General features: G+C 47.1%; 1 non-coding gene across 1 annotated transcript in view; it reads left to right on the top strand.

Annotated features, from left to right (window-relative positions):
* The first annotated feature begins 11,006 nt into the window (after window positions 1-11,006).
* The window catches only part of LOC124608886, a 1,910-nt gene continuing 416 nt past the window's right edge, over window positions 11,007-12,500 (top strand). Inside the window, exon 1 of the ribosomal RNA XR_006979439.1 lies at window positions 11,007-12,500. This exon is cut by the window's right edge and continues 416 nt beyond it. This is a non-coding gene — a ribosomal RNA (small subunit ribosomal RNA).

Genomic DNA, 12,500 nt, shown 5'->3' with positions numbered 1-12,500 from the left:
GAATTGATATTCTTCTGATACAAGAACCAAACTCCTGTGCGGGTCGAGTCCCTGGTTTTCCCGCAACAGCACAGGTGGTATCCTCAGGTGGGAACCCCATGAGTGCAATTATAGTATTGAATAAAACTATTAAAACTACGATATTAAATCAGTTCTGTACTGAGCATATTATAGTTGTACAACTAAATCTGCTGTCTTACAGTATGTACGTTGTAAACGTCTACTGCCAATTCAGACATGACATCAAGATTTATCTTGATCAGCTGAATTGGATACTAAGAGTTTTAGCCGGGCAGGCTATAATTGTAGCTCTTGATGCTAATGCTAAGTCCCCACTCTGGCACAGCGATGTGCAGGACGGTAGGGGTGCGGAGCTTGTTGATTTGATAATGGAAACGCACATGTATGTGCTAAACTTGCCTGGGTACCCCCCGACCTACTCAGGGAGGGCGGGTGCAACATCAAATATTGATGTCACACTAGCAAGCGAGAGGGCAGCACCCCACGTCCATAACTGGCAAGTAAGAGAACATCTAACTGTCAGTGATCATAACTGTATAACATTTGATATAGCGCCGACCATCGCGGATGTGCCAGGCGAGTGGGTGGAACGCTTCAATTATGCTCGGACAGACTGGGACCGACTCGTGCAGGTGTTCAGTCCTCCCGAGTTCGGAGAGGACATAGGTAATATTGATGAAGCTGTGGAGGAGCTGGTAAGCTCCGTGCAAACGGCTATCACACTGGCTGTACCTCGAATAGCGAGATACATCTGCAGGGAGTCCACCCCATGGACCCCTGAACTGACTGTGCTCAAACGATCGGTCAGAAGGGCGCGAAGCAACTACCAAAGGAGCTTTGCCCATGACGAACGACAATACCACCTGCATATTTATCGTCGTCTGAAGCAGAGATACAAGGATCAGTTGGACATTACAAGGCGCCAATCCTGGGAAAGATTTGTGAACGATCAGCTGGGAACAGACCCTTGGGGAGTTCCTTACAAAATCGTTCGAGAAAAAATAAGATCGCCCATGATGCTGTCTACGCTACGTGCTGGGGATGGAGACACGACCAAGAATTGGGAAGAAACAGCAAGGTTGCTGTTGGATACATTATTGCCTGATGACATTGAGGACCAAGACTCGCACGAACAGCGGGACATACGTCAGGCGCTGTCGATTCCGTATCTTAACGATACAAACGTGTGCCCTTTCTCAGCAGAGGAGGTAGAAGCAACCATCTACACCTTTGCAAGGAAGAAGGCGCCTGGTCCTGACGGGATCCCTGTGGAGATCTTACAGGGACTCGCACACTTGGTCGCCCCAGCACTAAGTCGTATTTACAACAGCTGTTTACAAAGGGGCTATTATCCACTAAAGTGGAAAACTGCCGAAGTTGTAATTATCAGGAAAGGCCCTGATAAAGATCCAACAGTGCCGAAATCCTATCGGCCTATCTGTCTGCTGGATGTAATGGGCAAAGCATTTGAGAAGTTGCTGGCTGACCGTCTCCAGAGTCATCGAACTCTGTATGGTATGAGTGATAGGCAGTTCGGATTCCGAAAGGGTTGCTCCACCCAGGATGCGATCAATGAGGTTTGCCGAATTGTTCACTCTGCGACATCAAAGTATGTACTTGGCATAATGATAGACATCTCAGGGGCCTTCGACAACCTGTGGTGGCCGGCACTCTTCTCTCGCCTGCGAGAGATTGGGTGTCCGCAGCTGCTGTATGGCTGTCTGGAGGCCTACTGTGATGGAAGGACTGCTAAGATAACGGCTCCTGGAGCCGTCGTATCTAAAAGAGTATCCCGTGGTTGTCCCCAGGGATCGGTGTGTGGTCCCATTTTCTGGGATATTAACATGGAACCTTTGTTAAACGTCCTGCAGCGAGAGACTGCAGTTCTGGGAGTCGTTGCTTATGCGGATGATCTCGCAATTCTAGTAGAAGGTGACACTCGCAATGTGATCGAGGACCGATCACGACTGGTTATTGAACTATTAACCAACTGGTGTACGAAGACTAAAATGTCTATAGCACCACAAAAATCCCTATATATGCTCTTGAAAGGCAAGTTAAATAGGGACCCAACAGTCAGAATTAATGGGCAAGCAGTGTCACGACAGAGATATGCCCGTTACCTTGGGGTATATTTAGATGAGAATTGGAGTTTCATTCCGCATATCGAGCAAATAACGACAAAGTCCTTAGCTTTGTTCAATAAGATAATATCAATTGGACAAAGAAGGTTCCATCTGCCGTCAAAGGCAATAAATATTTATCACAATAGCATATTGGCACCAATAGTAGGGCACGCATCCAGTGTGTGGGCCCACAGGTTAGCTCTGGTGCGGCCTGCCGCTGCTGTCAGGCGAATACAGAGGAACGTTCTGTTGAGATGCATTGGAGCATTCAACACAAGTCCAACAGATGCACTGTTGGTAATTATGGGTCTATGTCCATTAGACCTAATAATAAGGCAGCACGCAGCCTTCTATTGGCTGCGCAAACAGAACATCGACAGGGTACAAGATATAATGGGCGTTCCTCTGGTAAGTGTCAAAGCCATTCGCAAGAAAGTGCTTGACATTTGGCAGGACGAATGGGATGGATCCAGTACGGGCCGTAGAGTCCATGGGTTTATACCCACAGTAAGGGGAAGATTAAATAACAAGATAATGAAGCCCTCACAGGGCATAGTTCACTTCCTCACAGGACATGGTCCTTATCCCACGTACCTGCATAAAATAGGGAAAAGGCCAACACCGGAGTGTGACTGTGGTGCCCACGAAGGATCGCCAGAACACATAGTGTTCGAGTGCCCAATATATGAACAGGCTGTCTCAGGGGAGAGGCAGCTTCTGCGTACTAGAAATGTTAATGAAATATTAACAGAAAGCGAAATGTTCAGCAATTTCGCAAAATTGGTTAACAAAATCTCAAGGGAGGCCCAGCGAGCCTACCTTGGGAGAGAGTAAATGCGCTTAAGATCTAATGCGCAATTGTATATATGTATATACTATGTTTGTTTAAGTCTTGACTTAGAGTAGGTAGTAGTTGTAGTTAGTTCAGCAAGGTGGTGGGGGGAATAAAAGAGTAACACAAATGGAGTGGTTTCTCTAGAAGTAGCGGCCCGCCTCCACGTGGCTAGGGACGGGCAACTCTCTGGCAGCGTTCCAGAGAGGCTAAGAGGCCGATAATTGCCATTAAGCAAAGCTACTTAAAAACTAGATAGTATGCATGCACTAATAATCCACTCCTGTAGTGTAATAGCAGAGATAGTTAGTCACAATACGCCCACTCAAAAGTGTTAGAAAGTGGGTTATGCATGTTTCATAAATTTGGGAAAAAAAAAAAAAAAATTTGTCCCTATACATGTTTAATGATGCTTTAAGCACAGGTAGAATCCCACATTTGTGGAAAACAGCCGAGGCGGTCATTATTAAAAAGTCCGAGGACAAGGACCCGACGGATCCTAAAACATACCGTCCTATATGTTTATTAAACACACTGGCAAAGGTGCAGGAAAGGCTATTGTGTGATAGGCTACAGTCCCAAAGACGTCTTACCGGCCTTACACCCTTCCAGTATGGCTTCAGAGAGGAGAAGTGCATAGACGATGCTATCAATCAAGCACTACAGATTACGAACAGCACTCTGGACAAGTACGTGATGGCTATACTTATTGATGTGGCTGGAGCCTTTGACAATCTGTGGTGGCCATCACTGTTTGCTCGCCTCAGAGAGATCCAGTTACCTACATCTTTATACAACAGTCTACTAGACTACTGTCGTAACAGAGTAGTGGAGTGGAGAGGAGGCACAAGAAAGGTAGTGAGACGTATTAGTAAAGGCTGCCCACAAGGCTCGATATGTGGCCCGATTTTTTGGGACATCGTCTTTGAGCCCCTCTTGGATATTATGGCCCAAGATCACCGTGTAAGAGGGGTGGTGGCTTATGCTGACGATCTTCTACTTCTGACGTCGGCGAACTCACGAGCCGCACTGGAACAGAACGGCACGCAACTCCTCATGAAAATCGACGGTTGGTGTAAGAAAAACAGACTTCATATTGCTGCAAATAAAACAGTTTACATATTACTGAAAGGAGTGCTGCAGAGAAATCCGATTCTGAAACTAAACTATGTTAACATACAGAGAAAACAAGTTACGCGCTACCTCGGCCTACACTTAGATGAGAAGCAAAATTTCAGCGAACACATGAAACTAACAATAGATAAAGCCAGTAAAATCATGCACAAGCTCGCCAGATTAAACTCGACGCAGTACAGACTGCCACTAAAGCTACTACGGACATATCACATAGCAATCTTTGAGGCCATAGCATGTTTTGCAGCAAGTACCTGGGCACACCGATTATTGTTGCAAACCAATAAAACTCTAATTAGAAGAGGACAGAGAAGTACGCTACTGAGAATGACTGGCGCTTTCAGCACGACATCTGCGGAAGCCCTGTGTGTGGTCATGGGAATCTACCCCATTGACATCACAATAAAATATAGGGCTGCCTCCTATTGGCTTCAAAAACGAAGAGGAGATAAGGTGCGGGAGATAACTGGGGAAGAGATCAGGGACAGACTGGGACTCAAAAAATGGCGTAATGTAACATGGCAAAGGGAATGGGACTCTTCAGATAAGGGGCGTCGCGTCTATTCCTTTTTTCCAGATATTGAGGAGAGGCTGAGACTAACACATGTGGACCCAAGCCGTGGGATGGTCCACTTTTTAACGGGTCATGGGCCGTATCCAGTACATTTAACACGTGTTGGATTAGCCGAGAGTGACATGTGTATCTGTGGGGACCTGGGGACCCCTGAACATGTCGCACTTACGTGTAACACCCTTACGCATGTACGGCAAGTTCTAGATGACACACATATAAAACAACAAATACGTAACCAAGACTCATGGAACACACTCAATGACATAACAGACAAGGTCTCTACAGAAATGTATGACCTTTTTAGAAGGCAGAATCCCAATGGTAGGAGACAGAGACATCATTATACACAAGGCCTAAATTACACTACAGAAACAAGTACTGATACTAATTCTGAAAGTGATACACAAAGTGAAATGGACCTAGAATGAGACTAAATTGAAGCATCTAGCCTGGCACTAATTATGAAGGTTCGTCAGCTATAGGAAAACTCCACACTAGAAAGGACTGAATCAGACTCAAAACAAAGATCTGGAAATGTCTGAAGGCGTAAAAACCCACTACACCCTTAGTAATTGTACTATATCATAAAGTAGCTGTACTTGAAGGGCCTGTGCCTGCTGTGATGTGCATTAAACACAATTGTACTGCAGATAGCCTTTTATGTTTGTGTATCATTAATTTTCTTTGTACATCTTTTAAATGCAATTTGAACTAGATGGTGGCAGGACCCTACAGAAGGAAGATTGTATAAATATCAGTAAATTTGTTTTATTTTTGTAATGCCCAGAACAGGAACTATAATTTCCAAAGTAGCTACTTTTGAAGGGCCTGTGCCAGCTGTTATGGGTGTTGTAGATAAGTGTACTGCTTAGAACCTTAGTGTTTATATCATACGTATACTTGCAATACCCAGAGCCACATTCCCCCCTTTACGTATTATATCTATTAAAATGTTTTATATCTTTTTAATGCAGTTTTAACTAGATGGTGCCAGGACCCTTTAGAAGACCAATTGTATGGTGTTGTATATAAGTGTACTGCTTAGAACCTTTATGTTTATATCTTGCATATACTTGCACCACCTAGAGCCACTTTCCCCCCTTTATGTATTATATCTATGAAAATGTTTTATATCTTTGTAGTGCAGTCTTTAACTAGATGGGGCCAGGACCCATTAGAAGACCAATTGTATGACTATCAGTAAATTTGTGTAAATATTAGTAACTGTTTGAAGCTAGCTGCAATAACCAATCTCAAAATTTATATGTTAACATGTTATCAGTTTTATTAGTCGTAAGAGAGTGTGACAGGCCTTGATTAATACCAGTATGAGTACATTATTAAGGATTACATTAAATGTTCTAAAACAGTATATAATGAGACTAGGGTGTATGTAAACAAATTGTAATACGGCAGCAACTCTGCCCCTTGCTGAAGTAGACAATGTAGTCTGTAATAGGAATGTGACCCTGTTTTTAACCAAGCTTCTAAGCTACAATCTCAAAGCAACTCCTATAGCAACTCTCATAGATGTAAATATTTTCCTTATTCTAATTGTGTAATTGTGTAATTCTGTAATTGTGTTAACCAAGCTTCTAAGCAACAATCTCAAAGCAACTCCTATAGCAACTCTCATAGATGTAAATATTTTCCTTATTCTAATTGTGTAAAGTAACAGTGCTTTTCTGTTTTTAACCAAGATTCCAAGCTATAATTTCAAAGCAACTCCTATAAGCAACTCTCATAGATGTAAATATCTTCCTGATTCTATTTGTGTGAAGTAATAGTGCTTTTATTTTTTCTTTTCTTTTGTAAAGCACGATGTTTCATATTTCCTTGATATCCTACGTAGTTCTGTATTGTATATTTGCTTCTTATAAATCAATACGTTAATATTTTTGTTATTTTTTCTTTTTTTTTTTTTTTTTTTTTTAATTTTTATTCAGTTTTATTTTTGTTATATTAAATATTATTAACATGATAACACTGTGTAAGTGAAATAGCAAACCACGCATGCAGCATGTAATAGCTCAGATCTGGTCCGCCTCCACGTGGCTAGGGACGGGAACGGTGCAGCTACTCGCAAACAAACCATTTGTGAGCATCTGCAACGGCTAAGAGACCATGACTTGCTGCAGACATACTGAAGTCAGTAAGCTAACAACCCACCATAGTTATCAAGGCGGTGGGTTTCGAATGTGGTTAAATGTAAAAAAAAAAAAAAAAAAAAAATGTCCCTATACATGAGCTGCGAGCTGTACCAGTTACGAGCTAGAGACGCGATCGCGTTGCTCTCTGTACGAATGCCGATGCTGAGCGGTCAGCTAGGAGGCGCTCCATCCATGTCGGTACCGGTGAGCGTTGCACTCGCAGTCGCAAAAACGTACGGCAAGTATATTACTCGGAAGAGTCAATGACAGTCCACGCCCCCCTGCGTGGGAAGAGTCTTTCTAGGCCATGACCCACCGGAAGGGCGCAGCGTCCCCCACCCCAGACATGTGACGTCACACCATCGGTATTGACGACTAGACTGATTCCTTATAATCATTTGCCATACACCGGTGGAAGCTGCCGAGACGAGTAACTACATAGCGGGCTCGCCGTGTCACTAATGTACAGAGATACAACAGTTTCGACTGGAACCGGATTAAACGTATACACGGCGCTGATTAGTAATAGATAGAGCCATCAGAATACAGATAATGTATACAACTGTCCGTATACATGCTGAAAGACTCTGCTCACAATCACAACCACACGTCAGCCACACACCCTTATCACGCACTACTCTCTGCCTGTAACACGCACACAGACAATATGTAAGCACCAGCATGGAACAACACCCAGTGCATCCTCTCCGCCACATTAGACAATCCACACTGTCATAACCAGACTGGGAGGTCCACTCAGAAAACAGAATATCCCACCCTCCCGACAACCACCATTGCTCAGCCAAGCCACCAACACCCACACATGTCCTACACAGGGGTGCACCCAACATCACAATACTGCCTCCTCTCACAGCACACAAACAATGGCAGGAATGAAAGACACAGGTCTGCCACAAGCATGGAATGAGAGCGCCGAATGTCATGAGCCAAAGGTGCATCCTGACGTGGCAAATCAGATGATGCCGCAGGCATCCACTTACTATCATCACAATCAACAAACCGGCCGCCCCGCCCCCCATTAAACCTTTCCTTACAACAATGTGTACCTTAACCTAACCTATATCATACCGTAACCTAACCTATATCGTACCGTAACCTAACCTATATCGTACCGTAACATAACCTACATCGTACCGTAACCTAACCTATATCGTACCGTAACCTAACCTATGTCGTACCTTAACCTAACCTATGTCGTACCTTAACCTAACCTATGTCGTACCTTAACCTAACCTATGTCGTACCTTAACCTAACCTATGTCGTACCTTAACCTAACCTATGTCGTACCTTAACCTAACCTATGTCGTACCTTAACCTAACCTATGTCGTACCTTAACCTAACCTATGTCGTACCTTAACCTAACCTATGTCGTACCTTAACCTAACCTATGTCGTACCTTAACCTAACCTATGTCGTACCTTAACCTAACCTATGTCGTACCTTAACCTAACCTATATTGCGCCTTAACCTAACCTGTATTGCGCCTTAACCTAACCTGTATTGCGCCTTAACCTAACCTGTATTGCACCTTAACCTAACCTATATTGCGCCTTAACCTAACCTATATTGCGCCTTAACCTAACCTATATTGCGCCTTAACCTAACCTATATTGCGCCTTAACGTAACCTATATTGCGCCTTAACGTAACCTATATTGCGCCTTAACGTAACCTATATTGCGCCTTAACGTAACCTATATTGCGCCTTAACGTAACCTATATTGCGCCTTAACGTAACCTATATTGCGCCTTAACGTAACCTATATTGCGCCTTAACGTAACCTATATTGCGCCTTAACGTAACCTATATTGCGCCTTAATGTAACCTATATTGCGCCTTAATGTAACCTATATTGCGCCTTAATGTAACCTATATTGCGCCTTAATGTAACCTATATTGCGCCTTAATGTAACCTATATTGCGCCTTAACGTAACCTATATTGCGCCTTAACCTAACCTATATTGCGCCTTAGCCTAACCCACATTGCGCCGTAACGTAACCCACATTGCCCCTCAACGTAACCCACATTGCGCCGTAACGTAACCCACATTGCCCCTTAACGTAACCCACATTGCGCCGTAACGTAACCCATATTGTGCTGTAACCCAACACACGTTGGGCCTTAACCCAACACACGTTGGGCCTTAACCCAACACACGTTGGGCCTTAACCCAACACACGTTGGGCCTTAACCCAACACACGTTGGGCCTTAACCCAACACACGTTGGGCCTTAACCCAACACACGTTGGGCCTTAACCCAACACACGTTGGGCCTTAACCCAACACACGTTGGGCCTTAACCCAACACACGTTGGGCCTTAACCCAACACACGTTGGGGCTTAACCCAACACACGTTGGGCCTTAACCCAACACACGTTGGGCCTTAACCTTCTCTGTAATTGTCATACGACGCGTTAAATTAGTGTAGTGTTGCCTAACTGCAACCCCCGCAATATAGTTTGCTACTCGCACTGCCCGGTCCCCAGTGTATCGCTTCATGTTAAACACCTTGCAGCTATACACTGTAATGTGGATGGCAGCAGGACGTACATGCTCAATGCCCTTTGCAGTTGTTCATTGGCATTTGCAGTTGTTCATTGGCATTTGCAGTTGTTCATTGGCATTTGCAGTTGTTCATTGGCATTCGCATGGCGAAGCACTTAGCCTACGCTGTGGTACGGCCTGTGTCAACTGTCCGCTGATGTTGTACGTCCAAATCACACACTGTACTGCACATTGGTCCTCATGTACTGAATGATACATCGTGGTACATGTGACCGTACAACGACTGCGCCAACAACGGCGAACCATGCGGTCCAAATGTTGTGCACTCAGCTACGTGTCGTCTCCCTATAAGAGCTGGATTGCAGTGTGGTATGCCCTGGATGGCGATCAGCATGAGCCGTCTGTTGATGTAGTGGCGCGTGTTGTCAGACGTAGTCGTCTCTTCTCACACACCGTGATAGCATGGTGCACTGCGTTCCACATCTGCGACATGCGACAGAGGCCGGTTGACAGTCGTTCGCGCAATGGACATCGCATACGTACGGGGGCCACCTTCCACGTGTTCGCGAAGCGTGCACATGTTGTTGCGTGTATGTGGGCAGACATAGTGTGTCGTGACACCTGACACAGGCATGCAACAATCGTTGAATTTGCAAATGGCGATGGACGCCTACGTTTGCTGGTGACGTTACGCAAATGAACAACTGGTAAACCGTTGTGGTGCGGTTGTTCTCGCTAGAGGTGAATCAGTGATGGCGACGATCGGTTGAGCTACCAACCGGTTGTTCCAGCGATACCCACCATGCCCACGAACGTGAATGGCATCTGGGTGTGAAGCGATACGCGGCGGTGGCTGGGTGGGACCGTCCCCGGCCGGTGAGGGGGGGCCTCCCGGCGTGCTGGCCGCGCGGTGCGTGGGCGCACGCGCTACAGCCGGCTGGTGGGGGCGGCCAGTGGCAGGCGCGCCGGCCGACGGAGGCGGCAGGCGGCGCAGCTGCGCGCCGGCGCACCCTGCACGCGGCGCCGTGCGGCCAAAGTAGGTCCTCGCGGGCCCGGTGCGAAGCGCGGTGGACATCTGCAGTGTGCTGGTCCGATTGAGGACTGTGTGCGCTGAGGATGCGCCGCCGCCCGGCGCTCGGCGCCGCGACGCCGTCTGCTGCTCGGTCGCCTCTGCGGTTCTCGCAGGTGGTTTGTATCGCAGCTGTGCGGACGTGTTGGCGCGTGCGCTGTGCTGGGAGAGTTCGCTTCGGCACCCAAGTGGGGCTTTTGTCCTTCTGTGGCGCTGGCGTTGGAGCTGCCGGTCACCGTAGGTGGCGCGTGATGTCTCCCGCCGGCAATGCCACGACAGCACGCTCCCGGGCCTCTGTCGGCAGCGGCAAGCTCAGTTGGGAGCACGGGTGGTCGCACCTAAAGCGTCTACTCGCCAAACTCCGGGCGATTGCGCCTCTCTCGAACCCGACCAAGTACTTAGGACGGCGCTGCGCGCCGCCGGGACCTGAGAGGATTTCGAGGTGTATGGTGCAGGGGAGCTCAGCCTCCTCCTGTTTGCAGAATAATTGAGCGGACGCTTGCGTGTTCGCGCGGGCCCCCGGGACACACTCCCGGGCGGCCGGCTGCTCAGCTCTAGTTGACGCAGCTCCCTGGTTGATCCTGCCAGTAGTCATATGCTTGTCTCAAAGATTAAGCCATGCATGTCTCAGTACAAGCCGCATTAAGGTGAAACCGCGAATGGCTCATTAAATCAGTTATGGTTCCTTAGATCGTACCCACGTTACTTGGATAACTGTGGTAATTCTAGAGCTAATACATGCAAACAGAGTCCCGACCAGAGATGGAAGGGACGCTTTTATTAGATCAAAACCAATCGGTCGGCTCGTCCGGTCCGTTTGCCTTGGTGACTCTGAATAACTTTGGGCTGATCGCACGGTCCTCGTACCGGCGACGCATCTTTCAAATGTCTGCCTTATCAACTGTCGATGGTAGGTTCTGCGCCTACCATGGTTGTAACGGGTAACGGGGAATCAGGGTTCGATTCCGGAGAGGGAGCCTGAGAAACGGCTACCACATCCAAGGAAGGCAGCAGGCGCGCAAATTACCCACGCCCGGCACGGGGAGGTAGTGACGAAAAATAACGATACGGGACTCATCCGAGGCCCCGTAATCGGAATGAGTACACTTTAAATCCTTTAACGAGTATCTATTGGAGGGCAAGTCTGGTGCCAGCAGCCGCGGTAATTCCAGCTCCAATAGCGTATATTAAAGTTGTTGCGGTTAAAAAGCTCGTAGTTGGATTTGTGTCCCACGCTGTTGGTTCACCGCCCGTCGGTGTTTAACTGGCATGTATCGTGGGACGTCCTGCCGGTGGGGCGAGCTGAAGGCGTGCGACGCGCCTCGTGCGTGCTCGTGCGTCCCGAGGCGGACCCTGTTGCAATCCTACCAGGGTGCTCTTGAGTGAGTGTCTCGGTGGGCCGGCACGTTTACTTTGAACAAATTAGAGTGCTTAAAGCAGGCAAGTCCGCCTGAATACTGTGTGCATGGAATAATGGAATAGGACCTCGGTTCTATTTTGTTGGTTTTCGGAACCCGAGGTAATGATTAATAGGGACAGGCGGGGGCATTCGTATTGCGACGTTAGAGGTGAAATTCTTGGATCGTCGCAAGACGAACAGAAGCGAAAGCATTTGCCAAGTATGTTTTCATTAATCAAGAACGAAAGTTAGAGGTTCGAAGGCGATCAGATACCGCCCTAGTTCTAACCATAAACGATGCCAGCCAGCGATCCGCCGCAGTTCCTCCGATGACTCGGCGGGCAGCCTCCGGGAAACCAAAGCTTTTGGGTTCTGGGGGAAGTATGGTTGCAAAGCTGAAACTTAAAGGAATTGACGGAAGGGCACCACCAGGAGTGGAGCCTGCGGCTTAATTTGACTCAACACGGGAAACCTCACCAGGCCCGGACACCGGAAGGATTGACAGATTGATAGCTCTTTCTTGATTCGGTGGGTGGTGGTGCATGGCCGTTCTTAGTTGGTGGAGCGATTTGTCTGGTTAATTCCGATAACGAACGAGACTCTAGCCTGCTAACTAGTCGCGTGACATCCTTCGTGCTGTCAGCGATTACTTTTCTTATTAGA

The sequence above is a fragment of the Schistocerca americana genome, chromosome 3, assembly GCF_021461395.2.
Source record: "Schistocerca americana isolate TAMUIC-IGC-003095 chromosome 3, iqSchAmer2.1, whole genome shotgun sequence".
Taxonomy (NCBI): Eukaryota; Metazoa; Arthropoda; class Insecta; order Orthoptera; family Acrididae; genus Schistocerca; species Schistocerca americana.
Note: the sequence above shows the minus strand (reverse complement) of the source record. Positions and strands in the feature narration are given on the sequence as shown.